Below are 16,230 nucleotides of genomic sequence, written 5' to 3'. Positions count from 1 at the left end.
ACATTATTCCACTCATGTGTCACGAGTCTTCTTTGGTGTGGTGGCAATGCCACTGGAGATGCAGAGACAACACATTCTGGCTCCGGTATTTTTGCTTTCTGCTTATAGATTTGAATTTTCTTTCACCAATTTGGAATATTTCAGTAAAGCTCTGAAGTGAACAATTCAGAGTGTCACAGACATTCTGAATTCTTTCTCCTTTGGTCTTTTCCCATATAGTTGATATATTATTAATCATGAAGAGGGGAAAATCTTACCAATACATATGTAAATTTGACTTACAGAACTGCAAGATGTAATGCCTTGGCCATAACTCATATACAGGATTTGATGCCTTGGCCATAACTCATATACAATAACATTGTAAATGAGATAACTGTAACATTATCTTCTCTAAGCAAGGTTAACAGATTCAGTGCATGCCTAGTAAGAAACTGTAGCTGACATATCTCCATTTCTTCCAGCGAAATCTTTGTAAATGTTCAGACTGTAAAGTGGGCTAGATTAGATCACAGTGCAGAAAATCCTAGATTTACAGCACTATACTATATTATATATATCTACTCCCAAGTAAACTCTATTGAGTTCAATGAACTTACTGCTAGGTAAGTGCATTTAGGACATATTTACTTTGGGATAACAATTTAATCACCTAGGAGTAGGGATGTCAGAGGAATCCTTTGAAAACAGACTATCAAAAGGATTTTCTTCCATCTGCCCATTTTGACCCTCATCACAGCACAGATTCTTGCATGCACACAATAAACATAAACAGAGATGTAAATTATTTTTAATTTACATTATTTACATATTTATTGATGTATAATTACTGCTGCCCTAACAGGGGGCTCATTGCTTTTCGTTTTTCTGAAATGTTTTTTACTTTGTATGTATGTAAATTGATTGTTGCTAGAAGCATTCTCTAGGTACTAAAGCTACAGTCCTAACTGTCTATGCAGAAGTCCCATTTAATTCAAGAGGGCTTACTCCTACTTAAGTAGGGTTATGATTGCATCCTTAATCTGCTTCCTACTATAATTTTTTTAAAAAACCAACCAATGGAAATCATAATTCATTATTATTATCCTTCACATGGCCTTTTTTGTTACGTATCGACTTTATCTGCAGTTGAAGTCTAAGGATTTCAAGTTGTCAAATGCAAATTCATGGGTTCCTATTGAGAGCAAGGGGGGATATAAATTTAATAAATAATAAATAAATAATAAATGTTTGCTACAAAACTTTTAAAACATACATTTGCTTGAGCTTTATGTTTCAGTAGATGCACACAGATGACAATTTTCTTTACAAAGTACGCATTTCTGAAATAAAATGAATTACAAAATGGACACATATAAGTGGAATTACACTGAGTAAATGGGAGTGTCTGTAAAATGTTTAATATGCCTCCAGGAATACATACAAACTAGGACACGAAGAGCAAAATATCAACAGGGTGCTATACTGTCTTTCTCTGAGAAAGGAAACAGGAATAGGTTTATACTGAACTGTAAAATCAGTAAAGCTACAGTCCTAACCCTACTTGGGAGCAAGCCCAGTTGAATTCAGTGGGGTTTACTTCTGAGTACACATGGTTAGGATTGCAGCCACAGATGGCTGTGTAATGGAACATTAGTCACTTCACTAAAGTACCACAAGACTCCTTGTTGTTTTTCCTGCAAATGATTAACAGGGCTAGCCCTCTGGAACTTCATTAACTTTGAAAGGGAATACACAGGGAAGATAACTGACTTGTAAATATCTGTTGATGGCTGAAGTATGCTCTCTATCATACACAATAATATATGTAAAAAAATTACATATATTTCGTATCAGTGGATGATGAACCACAAGAAAGACTTGTGCAAAATAAACCAATTGCAGCGGAAAGAAAAGTACCAGAAGAAAATGTGAATGAATGTCAGAATAGATTGAGACACATCTGAATATTCCTAGTAAGACCCATTGAACTCAATGAGACTTGAGTGGACAAAAAGTGCATAGCACTGCACTATTAGTGTTTTAGGCTGTTTTCACACTGCACTTTATTCCATTATTTCAATTATTCCTTACCTGGTAATTTGTGCATTTTATTTGACCTTTCACACAGCTTAAAAGCTAGTTCTGGAAATCTAGTGCAATATTGGAGGTTTAGTCCTAATTTTCATGATAAATGATTCCAGAAACAATCTGTTTACAAGCTTGGGAACCTGGAAAATTGTGATGATTTTGTGCTAGCTGCAGCTGCTCACGTTCCTGCCCTTTAGGCATGTGCCAATTTTTTTTTGCCTGATGAAAATCGTACCGGTATTCGGGCATAGGCACATGTAGGAGCATTCTCTTCATCCTTTTCCCACTCCCCCCCACATGTCCAGAATAGGGATGGGCTGAGTTTCTGCAATAATCAGATTTACCATTGGATTAATTATTATTTTTGATATTCTTTATCTTTGTGGAGAGAATTTTGAAGTAGCAACTCTCCACGCCTGGTTTCCGATTCATTCTTCTTCTTTTCCAATTTGTTTTTTAAAAATTCGCTTTGAAATAATCAATAGTGTGAGTGATACTTCTATCTATCTAATTTCTGTGTGAGCTCTTCAAATGTCTATTCCCTTTCACTGATGTCAATGAAGTGTTGATTGTAACTGACAGACAGAAAACAGCTGGGGGAATGAGATGTTGATTGTAAGCAGCAGGGGGGAAGACACTAACTTGATTATCTGCCTTAATCTGCTCTGCAAATGCACTTGAAAAGGAATCGCGATAAACAGGCAATAAATAGGCAATAATTACAGAGTTCAGAATAAAGATTGATACCAGTGCAGATTCGTGAATAAATAGCGATTATAATATTGATAATTCTCTGCAAAGCAAAAAACAAAACAAAAACAAAACAGGGATCAGAAAAATGAAAAGATATTGGAGGAAAAAGAATCAGATCGTTAATGACCACTAGGAGGCCACACTTAAAAATGGAATGTAAAAAGGAGAAGATTCCATCTCAAGTCAAGACACTAATTTGCACAGTAATTTGGGGGAGACTACAGTGTGCATGTGTGTAACAGGTGAGGGATGAAAACAAAATGTTCTTTGCAGCAGTATGAAAGACATTTGCACAAAATACCAGTTTATCTGCTGAAAAAGTCACAGTTCCTTAACACAACAGGTACTGCAGTATGAAGGGAATTTTAGGAATTGGGACAGAAGTGTTACCATTTTAATCTGTTAAACTAACAAATAAGCAGCCTTAATTTCCTCAGTTACTCAGTAATAGCCAAGCTTATAACTTGTAGTCAAATATGTTATGACTGGAGGATACTGCCCTTTATATTACAGATGGTGGTGTGTCACCCGATGCAATGGAATCAATGAGACATACACTCAGTGAATTTAGCTCACAGCATATGCTTTAAATCACTACTGATGGTGGTTGAATAACAAAAATGGAAACCTCTGAAATTTTCTTGTTACTTAACAAAGACTAAACTTTCTCAGTCCTTATGAACATGAGAAACCTTAAGAGTTCTACCTTTTATTGGCAAACTCTCTTTTCTCAACAGCATATGATAACATGACACCACCGTCTTTCTGGGGGGAGAGCTGCCAACAGCTGCTGGTGGATGTTTCCAAGCCCACATCTGCTGACAACCATGAGGCTGCTACTGTGACTGTGCCATTCTAATCCAATCATGGGTAGGGTGTGTGTGAGTGTGCCTAGGGCAAGTGGGAAAGAGAAAGTGGGAAGCCTGTCCTGTTTCCACAAACAATCTTCCACCACAGTTAAAGATGAGTTGGCCTAGGGCAAGGTAAGAAAGGGGCAGGATGGGAAGTGAATACTGCTGTGAACCTCACTGCTCCAATTAGGCCAGGGTGGGAGAACAGTAAGGAAGCAGCAAGCCAGCTGGAAAGTAACCTGGCAGACTTGTGCACAGTTTCAAACTGCAGACTTGCATCTTCCACTTCCGGTTGAAGATGGCAACAAGTAATGTAGCTTGTTTTAATCTCCCTTGTTTTTAGGATGTTTTAATAGTTTTAATTAGACTAAACATCTTCCTGTTTATTGCCTTTGCTTATCCTGCATTACCCCTCAACTGTTGTCAGTTAGAACACTTTTGAAGTGTGTGGAGCCGCTGCCTTATCAGCTTTCTTCAAGGCCTCATCTCTCCAGGCCTCTGACAGAGACTCTCGCAGTTATATGGAGATTTACACTCTAAATGTCAATTTATATTTTAAATGCCATCTGCCCTGAGAAGAATTGAGAGCAGAAGGAAGTGAAAAAGAAATAGAAACGATTCAGATGATATTTGAAAGGAGATAAAGACAAGCGATTCATTGAGCTGTGGGGGTTCCCAACTGTTTTAACCCACAGACTCCCAGATAACGGCCTGCCACACTGAACTCATTATTCTCCTGGAATTTCTTCTCCTGGAATTTCCTCTCCTTTCTTCCTACGCACTTTACACCGTGCCCTTCCTAATTGTGGGACTTTAACACCTCCTATTACCATGGTACTCACAAGGAAGAGATGCAAGGACCTAGGTATAGTGCCTCTAGCAGAAGAGGCCCCTTTAAATGAATGGGACCGACAGGCAAAAATTACACAATTTTTCCTGCCCAAACAAAATGAACGTGAACTTAGTGAGGTACCCCCAGATCCATCTTTACCTTCGGATATTCTGCTGGATTGGTCCCTGGATTATAAAAGTGATATCTATGGGCTAAGAGAAGGCTCCCCTCTAGTGAATTTAGCAATGGAACTGGCGGCTGCAGAATGTCAGCTCTTCACTGAGACAGCAGTGTCGGTGGGGGTGCAGGCAAGGCTGGAGATTCCTTGGTAATTGCCAGGCCGTAAGTCCTCAGCCGGCAGCTTGGCTATAAATCTGCCAGGCTAGCAAGGAGGAAGCAAGATAAGGGCAGAGGCCATTCAAAGCTTACGTGCCAAGCCAGAAATCCAGAAGAGACATCAGTGAAGGTCCGAGTCTAGTTTGCCGAGAGATCAGTCCAAGTCAAGGTTCAGGGACACACAGTGGTCACGCCTGACGTTGTAGTCAGCAACAAGCTGAAGCCAAGGTTTGACTTTTAAGGAGCAGGTTTGTCAGCAGGTGTGAGACATCAGCGTTTTGGCCTTAAGTGGACAGGCCTGCCCCTCTTCTGCCTGACCTTCTGTTGTCTACGTTCTGCAGGTGAGGGGGGAGTATCCTGTTCACTGGCTGCGTCTGGCTGAAGGGCTTCAGCTGTGTCTGGGGTGCTCTGCAGCTGAGGGGGAGAAGGAGCTGGGTTCTCAGGAGTTTCCTCCATTTCTCCTTCTGGGTCTGCTACTTCTGGGTCTGCTGCTGTTACTCCCGAGTCATCCTCATCTGATGAGTCCTCTGACGGGGCCATGACACTGAACATCAAACCCCCATTCAGACCAAGGAGGATAAACTGCCAGAGGGCTCAACAATAACAAACCCTCCAACCCCAAGGGGATGCTCGAATGAGGAGGAACCCAAAAAACCACCGGATTCCCCCTCCTCTCCTATCAATAATGCCCCCCTAGTGGGCTGGACCCTCCTGATGCTAGAGGAACTTGAACTTATTAAATCTTTCCTCTCGGAGTGTAATAGCCTGCTAAGCACCTTGGTGAACGTTTCTGGGAAGGCAAACCGAGAAAAAAGCGATAAAGGGGACGATCCACCATCTTTGAACAAAATAAATACGGACCTCACAACATCTAAGTCGACAGCATACCACTCGCAAATGAGTAAGCACACCTCTAAGAACAAAACTCTTTGTGGCCCATGAAAGACCATGTCAAAGAAGACTAGGAACATTAAAAATCAAAAATTCCTGTGCTACAAGAAAATGAATTTTAATCAACTTTTTAAAATACTTGATTCTCCTTCCCCCCAGACCACAGAGCCACAACCAGCAGAGGCCCCTAAAAAGGTAGCAAAGGAGAAGGCGACAACTGAGGTTCCTGCCTCTATTAGCCCTGCCCTATCACCACATGCTTCTGAAACTTTCCCTTTGCTAATTGAGCATTCAGTATGGCAGCCCCAGGGCCGTAGCATCTCCGCCACTACAGGATTGCACAAGGATGCTGACCAGGGGAATCCAACAAAAACACACTGGAACCTGGTTCTGAACCAGAGTAAGCTGGTGCTAGTAAATTACCCTAAGCCGGTTGGCTTTATATCCCAACCCAACCGGAAACTTCATTTCTTGGATATGCTGGGAACTGCTCTTCCCGGCCAGATATGCATATCGCACATCAACTACATTGGCTAATTTTTTCATAACTATAAGACTGCACGGGCCATAGTCTCTTTTACGGACACAAGCTACGCTAGAGTGGCCTACGACAATAAGGACATCCTGTTTGCACATGGGATCTCAATTGTGAGATTTTTTGAGAACATGGCTCCCCCACAGCCCTTGGGCCCTTCCCATCTCGTGCCCAATAACAGTAGGGGAGGTGTTGTCCCTAAAGTTTCCACCCATTTGACACCTCCTGTATTCTCCTCAGATCCTGCTCCTTTTACCCCTCCTTCACAAGCAAGAGCAGACCTTCCTTTGCTATCCCAGGACGCGCCACTGGAACCAGAAGAACTGCAGTTAATTGAATCCTTTCATGGATTACCTTGGGAAGAGCAAAATAAAATCATGACCAGATTGGATCGTCTTAAAACACTTTTGGGAAAACTGCAAGCTGAACATAATAATCCTTCTTGCAGTCGTGGACCCATGCAGCACAATAGGCCGGTAGACCTCACCACTCAACTTCTCGGAAAGGACTTCTGCTGTCTTGGCTCTGCTGGCCCGAGCCACACTAAACATCAGGTAGTGGCTGAAATAAATTTAATTCCTCCCGATAATGCCACCCACAATGAGAAGAGCATTCCCAGCCCCAGGCAACTTAGAAATGAGTCTAAGCCACCTGGTGGCCCCTCCTGGATCGACATGTGTTATCTGGAGACTGATGAACTAGGTTCCCCCGGGAACACTCTGCCTCCACCAAGCACCTCTGTCTGTCAAATCAGCCCAATTATCTCAAATGTCAGTACCTGGAGCCCAGCTATTGAGACAATTACAGCCTTAGGGGACCCTCCGAAATGATGGAATATAAAACCCTTCCATACAAATCTTTCCCCAACTGGAATTATTGAGCCGTCATCGCTCACTAAAGAGCCTCCTACAAGATGCAAAGCCCCAGCATACTTACACACCAATCTCCTTACCTGGAACATTGCTGGATGGAAGAACAAGCTGGTCGACCCAGACTTCATCTCCTTTTTACAATCCTTTGATATTGTCTGCTTTCAGGAGACTTGGCTCCTGAAAACCAACTCCCTTTTCCTGCAAGGTTTCAAGGTCTGGGAGAAACCGGCGAAGAGAACGTCCCATCTGGGGCGAGGCAGTGGCGGCTTAGCTATCCTGATCGCCACATCTTTGGATGTACACATCACTGAGCTCTCAGGCCCAACCCCCAACTTTTGCGTGGCCTTAATGTTGAACGCCCACAAGACTCCCCCCCTTATATGTGTCAATGTTTATCTGCCTCCCCAACATCCAAGTCTAGTGGCGACTGCTTGTCTTGATTTAGAGAATTATGTGGATGGTCTTTTGCATGACTATCCTTTTCATCCCTTGCTCATCTGTGGCGACTTTAATGCCAGAATGGGAGCCAGCTATCCCCGTATGGAGAAAGATCTTTGGATTATACCGGGCGACACGAATATTCTTCCTCGGACGTCACGAGACAAGACAGTCAATAAGAACGGACTTGCCCTTTTCCATATGATTGCCAAATCTCAATTAATTTGTTTAAATGGGTCCTACTTGGATTCCTCCAATGGATCCTACACCTATATCTCAGAGAAGGGAGCCAGTGTAGTAGATTATATCCTCGGGTCGCCTTCCATTGTCTCTTCCGTTAAAGAAGTCACAGTGGAAGGCAGACCGGATAGCGATCACTGCCCGCTTAGACTTACTTTCTTCGCTTTCCCCCACCACCCTTACACACGCACAAATGCCTTGATGTCTGGCTGTTTGTATGGAGTGAAATGTCTCAAGTGGTCCATGGAAATAGGAGCTAACGTAGGTCAGTTATTAGAGTCGACCGTATTGACAGAGCTCCGACAGTCGGCCTTTACAACCCCGGAGGCCATCTTTAGGATATACGAGGACACCATTAAAGCACTCAAACCCTTGGTGACCTCATCCGCCATAGACAAAGTCGCAAGCGGTTGCAGGTCATGGTTTGATAAGGATTGTAAAACAAAGAAAAGAGAACTGTGCACCCTAACTAGAATTATAAGGCGAGATAAATTGGAAGAGGCTACTTTCCGCCTGCTCTCATCTAGAAGGGCATATAAGGTGCTGCTTAAGGAGAAAAAACAGGCCTTTTTTGCTAACAACTGGCGGGCCCTGGGATTGGCTTTATTTCAAGGGAACGACTCTGAATTCTGGAAGCTAATCCAGGGGGGTCTTGTCGAGAATTACTTTGTGTCAGTTCCCCCCATTCTCCTGGAAACTTGGGTTTCGCATTTTCACTCCATCTTTGGGAGCACGGTCTCAGTGCTCCCGACCCCTCCCAATGACATGCCCTTTCTTCCACCCTGGCCCCCCGTTACCAGTGCAGACATAGGGGACCTAATCCTGACCCTCCATTCTGGTAAAGCCCCTGGGGAAGACATGATGCCCCCAGAGCTCTTCCTTTCAGAGATTAACTGGTGAGCACCCTTCTAGCTATCCTTTTTACTTACATCAATTCCACCGGTAATATCCCCTCAGGGTGGCGTACCAGTATAGTGGTGCCTATCTTCAAGAAAGGAGATCCTTCGGACCCCCGTAATTACAGGCCCATCAGCCTATTAGATGTGGCTTCCAAATTGTACGGGCGCTTCCTTTTGAACAAACTACTAGCATGGGAATCTAAGCATTCCATCATCCATGAAGAACAGGCTGGGTTTAGGAAAGGCAAGAGTACAGTAGATCACGCATTTGTTCTCCATCATTTAATAAAAAAGACTATAAAGGGGCCAAAACAAGTCCCTGTACGTGGCATTTGTAGATTTTACCTCGGCCTTTGATTTAATTGATAGGGATCTGTTGTGGCATAAACTGGGCCAGACTAGCATCGACAAATGGCTGCTGCGGCTAATTCAATCTCTACACCAAGCTAATTCTCTTCAGGTCCGCCTAGGCCTACATGGCGCACTCTCAAGTAATTCAAGTCGAGAGAGGTGTTAAACAAGGATGCATATTGGGACCATTCCTGTTCAATTTCTACATAAACGACATTATCCCGTCAATGGCCTCTCCCGCTTTCTTCCCCCCATCAGTTGGGAATAGGAAGATCTTGTCACTACTTTACGCTGATGACTTGGTCTTACTTTCCCTAAACAAAATTGGTTTAAAAAGGATGCTGACCCGGTTGGAGGAATTTTGTAACGAGCAGCGTCTACTTGTTAACCACTCCAAAACCAAAATAATGATCTGTGGGAAGCAAAAGAATTTAAAATCCATCTAGACCCTTAACGGGCAACAACTTGAGCAGGTGCATACCTTTAAATACCTGGGCCTGTGTTTCAGCGATAACCTCTCATGGAAGCATCACATAGAGGTCACCAAATTATCATGCGCCAGAGTCAGTGGTCAAGTCAGGAGGTTTTTCTATTCCCGAGGCGGTCAACTAATTAACCCAATGCTTAAAATCTTTGTGGCAAAAATTGTGGCAAAAATCTTATACGGGGCAGAGTTGTGGGGGAACTCAGCTAAACACCAACTTGAAGTCCTTCAAAACATATTCATGAGGCAGATCCTGGGGCTTCCTCAAGGTGTCCCTTCAGCCCACTTAAGAGCAGAGCTTGGCCTCCCCTGTCAGCAAAAATAGATCTTGCATATCTTAGATATTGGCGAAGGATATCTAATATGGAAGATTGTTCCCTCGTCAAACTCTGCTGGGATGAACAACAACGGATTGGGGGTTGGGCCCAAGGGTGCCAAGAAATACTAAAAATTTACAGTCTCACCCTGGGAGAGTATTTAAGCCTCAACCACCTCAAGCTCCGTAATTGGGTTTTTTGATCATGACGCAAACCAAGATCGGGCAACAATTGTTGCAGCACCCTTCTCCCCTTGGTTCCCTCTATTTAAACCTAACCATGCCAAACCACAATATTTTGACGTATTAACACATCCCTCCCTACGAAGATCATTTACTGAACTCAGATTTCAAACAATGGCCTCAGCTTATCTTGACGGGAGATATCTGGGAATCTCGATTAAGGAGCGCAGATGTGTTTTTGGCTGTAAGCAGATAGAGGATATTGTTCATTATCTTCTTTTCTGCCCCCTGTACAAAGATCCTAGAAAGAAATTTCTGACCACTTATATCTGCCCCCGCTGGAGGGTAGCCCCTGATGTCCTGGTGGTAGAGCTACTGGCTGACAATTATAAACAGGTTACAATTGCAGTGGCTAATTTTGCCTTAGCTGCCAAAAAGCTAAGGGCAAATTATATTAAATCTTTAACAGACACATGTCCGCTGTAATATAATTTTTTTTAAAAAAATTATGGTGTTTATATGACTGTTTTTTTGTACTGTGCAAAGGCCTATGGCTAAATGCAATAAAGTTGATGATGATGATGACTTGCATCTTCACTGTAGCCAGATTTCACCCCACCCCCAGCTACATTGCGCATGAACATTCAATTAGCAGCCCTAGTGCTGACCCTAGCTGAGACCCAGTCAATGACTATACAACATTTCAAAAAACCACAGACAAGAGCTGATATGTGTGTACAAAGAGTTCTCCTGCCCATAACTATTTTCCTATTTATTTTTCCTATTTATTTATTGTATTTAAACATAGAATGAATGAATGAATGAATGAATGAATGAATGAATGAATGAATGAATGAATGAATGAATGAATGAATCATGATGACTGTATGAAACACTGAATACCAACTGCTGGTGGGCAAAGCAGGAGTGGGCTATGGCCTTCATGATTTGCTTGTGGTTCACCACTGTTGGAAGCAGGATACCGGACTAGATGAAGTAGGGCTCTTCTTGGGTTCTTACAAGTGTTTGAACGTGGGACTTCCCAGGAGGATCCCTACGCCTGTGCAGCCTCTGAGATGAGTTCCATCTTGGATGAAACTTATCCAGTTTAAATTCAGTCAGAAGGCTCTTTTCTGACTGGGAATAATTTCTTCCGGTTAAAGAAGAAACATGAGATTTCCCACATAGCTTTGTTTTGATTGTTGGAGTCTGGAATTCGTCAGAATTGTCTGTCTTCCAGCAGCTCAGACAGAGCGAGGATTTTTATGCTAGCTCAGCTGGATAAGTGACCCGTTTTTTTTTATACGGATTAACAGGCAAACATCCTCCTGTCTACATTCATCATTTTCTTATCTATACAGCTAAAGAGATTTGTCAAAGTAACAGCAATTGAGATAACCTAGGTGAGGTAAGACTTTCCTTTTTTTATTCACGGAACTAAGGGGGAAGAAAATATAAATAGCTTATCTTTTTTTATTGCAAAAAGCTGACATGGAAAATAGCATTTTAAAGATTACAACGGACGAGAGATTTCTGATTGGAAGAGATAAGAAATCTTTTTGATTTATGGCTGGGACTATTTTTCCTGATCTACTTTTTTTTTGACGAATCTGCTCATTCTCTCTGCTACTAGCTATTTCGACGCTGTGAACTAAAGCCGTTCTTACACTTCCGGGCAGATAAGAGATAAGGGCTGTCTAGCGTGTGACGTTAGTTTGTTGGAAAGATTAACTCCTTTGTAACTGGTTAAAGAAATAAGCTGCTCTTTGTTTGGGACATTGAAAATTGAAGGAGTTTTGTTCCTTTGGCTTTAAGAATGACCATTAAGAAGATCATGGATGTACAAGAAGGGACTTTATCTCTAGACATGTTTCAGAAAATAATGAATGGGATTAACTCAATAAAACAAGAACTGAGAAATAATAGACAAGCGTGGAGAATTGAATTTCACGAAATGAGACAGGAGCTGAAAGAAACTCAGGATTCTATGAGAAAGGAGAATAAAGATAGATCTGGAAAACAAAAAAAGGATGAAAGAGAAATTAAAGGCAAGGTTCAAACTATGGAGATTGGCTTAATTATGGACATGAAAAAAGATTTGGATTTTCTGGCTGTGATGGATCCTGGAGACAAATATTACAGTTTGGAATTCAGCGCTGTCCCTGAAGAAATTGAAGAGATCGGAGATAAAGATATTATCGGTTCAAAAAAATTCTTGGACTGGAAAATTTGATGGAACTTGAAATGGAGAAAGTTAACAGAATTAATCCCTGTTTTGTGTCAATGGAAAAACCTTCAAGAGATGTACTAGTGTATCATGTGGAAAAGAGGAACAGAGATGCGGCTTTGCAACAATACTTCAGTGATACGTTTGGATTTGATGGCAAGAAAATATCTGTGATGGAGGAAATTCCTATCAGACTTTTATTATATGACTATGACAGCAAGATTTTTGGGTGCATAAAGATGGAAGATGGAAGATGGACCCAATATGGATAATGACAGAAGAGCGATTTAAAATTACTGGACTTAGTAGATTTGATGAGTTGGATTAATTGGCATGTTTATTTAGAAAAAAAATTGATAGACATATATCTCAAGGATTGGAAACTTCTCTTTGACTTTTTGTGGAAGATTAAAATGATATGATGTTAATGAGATTTGAAACCAACTAAGATAACCGTTGGAGGAAGGTGATTTTATAATCTATTAAGAGATAGGTTTGTTATATATTATAGATTTATAGCTGAACTATGACAAATCGGAAGTCAATATTCTTTCTTTTTTATATACATATATATTTTTTCTTTTTGTATTGTACTAGTTATTGATTTGTGTTGTTTTCTTTTTGTATTGTTTTGGTTTTGAAAATTGGAATAAAAATTAATTGGAAAAAAAAAAAGTGTTTGAACGTGTTCCATAATCCTCTGCAAAGCACAGGGGATCTTCAGTTACTTAAGAGTTCCTCAGCATACAAGTCAATATGGAAAGTGTTCCCTGAAGGTGGGAAGTTTAAAAACCACTGATCTTAATAGTGGATTATTCTGTTGCTATTCATATCACTTTCTAATTAACTATTAGTTCGGGGTCATCTTTCACACATTTCTGAGGGATAATAATGCTGGAAAAATAAAAATAAAAAGAATTGTTGCTGGTTTCTGAATATCATGCTTTATCACCAGGATATATTTAAAGCTCTCTGCTATTTTAACACAAAAGTAATCTTTCCTTTCGGAGCTATTTTACATATAAAGATTAATAATTTACATATGTTGCTATGGCAACTAAGTATCAAAGTACAATAAGTCTAGACAGTGCTGTTTCTGCCCTTTGAAACCAAAATCGAAAGTAAATATCAGATTTTGAATCTAGCTACCAAGAATAATTTATTAAAAATTAAAGCAGTGGAAAAATGGCTGCCGGGCTCACCATCATTAAACTGGATTTTCAAAGCTAGTAGAAAGCTTAATTTTTTTAAAAAAATTGTACTTAAAGATATAAACCATAAAGTAATTAATACATAAACGGATTTGTTTGATGCTTAACTCCACAGTACCTAAAACTTGGCATATAGTAGCAAACACCCTGGAAATTTGAATGTCCTTGAAATATATACAAAACCAAAGAGCAATCAAACAAGAACAAAGCACTGCTTTTTTTCTTGAACTACTAGATGCATGTGCAGTGAGCCCTTTTGTACAGTGAGGAGTTCATGACTGAAGGGTGGAGTGCTGGTGGCAAAAGAAAAAAAATCAGTGTACATGAGGTAAAGGATGGGACAAATATTCAGCACTTTTATAGGACCATTTGCCCCCCATAATAGTGGGGGTATTGCAGAATCATTCAGGTGTGTATATGGATGAATTCTAAACAAAATAAATGTGTGCATGGGTGTCTTATTTTTAAAGATAAGTGTCTGTGGATTTTAATTTCCCAGGGGCATTTTGGGGGTGGTTGGAAAGATGGCTGCCCCCATTGTTGGCAAGGCTTTTTTTTAAAGATAGATGTGTTTTAAGGTAGTTGTGGCCTGCCCTGAGATCTCTGGGTAAAAGGCAGGTAACAACAACAACAACAACAATAAAAAGAAAAACTTATCATTAATGGTAAGACCCCCTCCTTCTCCCAAATTCTTAAAATTTGCCTTCCCTGAAGATTAATCAAATCTTACAGGGTCACTCCCAAAACCTATGAGAATTGGGACCATCCACATTAAGGATGGCATGTATTACAAAGCTCGACAAAAAAAAGGACTGGTTGTTGTTTAAAACTGAAAAAAGGGTTTAAAACTGTGCCAATCCATAACTGCATTCGGGCATTATTTGCTCACACAGCATGAGAGCAAAGAGTGGGGCCACACCAAGTAGCCCTGGCCATGATGTCACATTATCTGCCCCCAATGGCTACAGATACAATGCTAATATCTGGAGGGAGGGGATCTTTGCCCATGTAGTTGTACATGTGAAGGCTCCCCTGAAATTGAGAAGCCTGAACAACTGGGGTTCCAGATTCTAGGGAACCCTTTGTACAAGCAAGTATACTTAGTCACAACCTAAGAGTTTAAATGCAGGGGAGGCCACGATTGGAGAGGAGATCTGCTGAAGGTAGAAAATAGAATTAGAGAATGGAATAGCCCTCACATCATCTCACATCCCCCACACCATATCCAGATGACAGCTGCACATGTGCATGTCCCTTTTGCTGCCAAGGAAGATCAGCAGCAGATGGCAGCCTATAAGCACAAGCTTTGGGACTTGGTTGTTGTTGGTGTGTATGTTTGGGGGGGCAGATGGTGTTGGCTGAGTGAGAAGACATCATAACTTGCTTTCCAGCCAACCAGCACAAGAAGGCACAGGGTGGAATATCACTGGGTACTCCTGCAGAGTCATAGGGATGGAAGAATCTGTCAATTTCAGTTCTCTCAGTTTCTCATTTTTTAAATCTTACATTAAGTTGTCCACATTTCTGCAGCAATTCATAGTTTTTTAAAAACAAATCTTCATAAAAATTCTTCAGATTTTAGTGCAGATTTCTACTAAAACACATTTTTGTAAGCAATTTTACCTAATATAATGCATTTTGGTATGCTTTTTTCACAAATATATTCATTTTTATGAACAGTGAACAGTGAACAGTGAACATTGGTTGGAGAACTACATCACAAAATTCAGAGCAATGTGAATTGCAAATGATGGCTATGTTTCAGTTCTCACATTGTTTTGGAAAATGCAAATTGGCTAGATTAGCCTTCAAATGCAAACTGAAACAAAATTCTCGCCTATCCCTAGTCATCATAAGCCATTTTCTCCCAGTCACATCCCTTCCAACTTGTATTATGGAGAATGAACAGAATTTGCCTTGGAATTTGCACTAGCTGATGTGCATGAGGGTGTTTCTTTAGTTACTCAATTCTATTCCCCCTCCCACCCTGTATGTCCTCCACCACCACCCTGTCAGCATTCCATACCACTTACAAAGTTGAAGTTGTTTTTGGAATCTCCCCCTGCCAAGGTTCCCCCCTCCTGCATATTGGTTTGTACTTGTGTGTACCTTGGGTTATGCCAATCAGGGCCAGGGCCAGGCATGACTGGGCCCTTGGGAACCAGCCTGCCCTGGGCCCACTGTGCTGTAGCTCAGCCCAACCATACACAGCACACCTGTACATCACACATACCTCTCCCATCCCTGTGAATGCTGTATGCGCTGCACGCACATGCCTGACATCAACCAAGATGGTGGCAGGGGCATCAGCCCCTTAGAAAAGCATCTACAACCATCTTGGTTGATGGTAGCCATGTGCATGCAGATCACCCAACATTCACAGGGATGGGAGAGGTAGGTGGGACATGCGTGCAGGCTTATCGAAGCCCATGCTGACTATATTGTGGTGGTGCCTGGAAGCTCCCTCTCCATGATCCACGGTAGTGTCGGGAGGTGATGCTGATGTGGATCACAGAATGGCAGCACTACTCTCTCACCCTAAGGAAAGGCATTTCATGGGCCCCTCTGGGCGACCTGGCTGCCCTCTGGTGCTGGCCCTGATGCCAATTCTGCCAATACCTTCCTCTTGTGTGTGGCTGCTGCACCTATAGCTACATAAACACAACAGTGGGAAGATTCAAATTGGTATTAGAAAGAATGAAGATAATCTCACAGTGGATCTGGTTGTGTCAATTATAGAA

The sequence above is a fragment of the Rhineura floridana genome, chromosome 1, assembly GCF_030035675.1.
Source record: "Rhineura floridana isolate rRhiFlo1 chromosome 1, rRhiFlo1.hap2, whole genome shotgun sequence".
In the NCBI taxonomy this organism is placed as follows: Eukaryota; Metazoa; Chordata; class Lepidosauria; order Squamata; family Rhineuridae; genus Rhineura; species Rhineura floridana.
Note: the sequence above shows the minus strand (reverse complement) of the source record.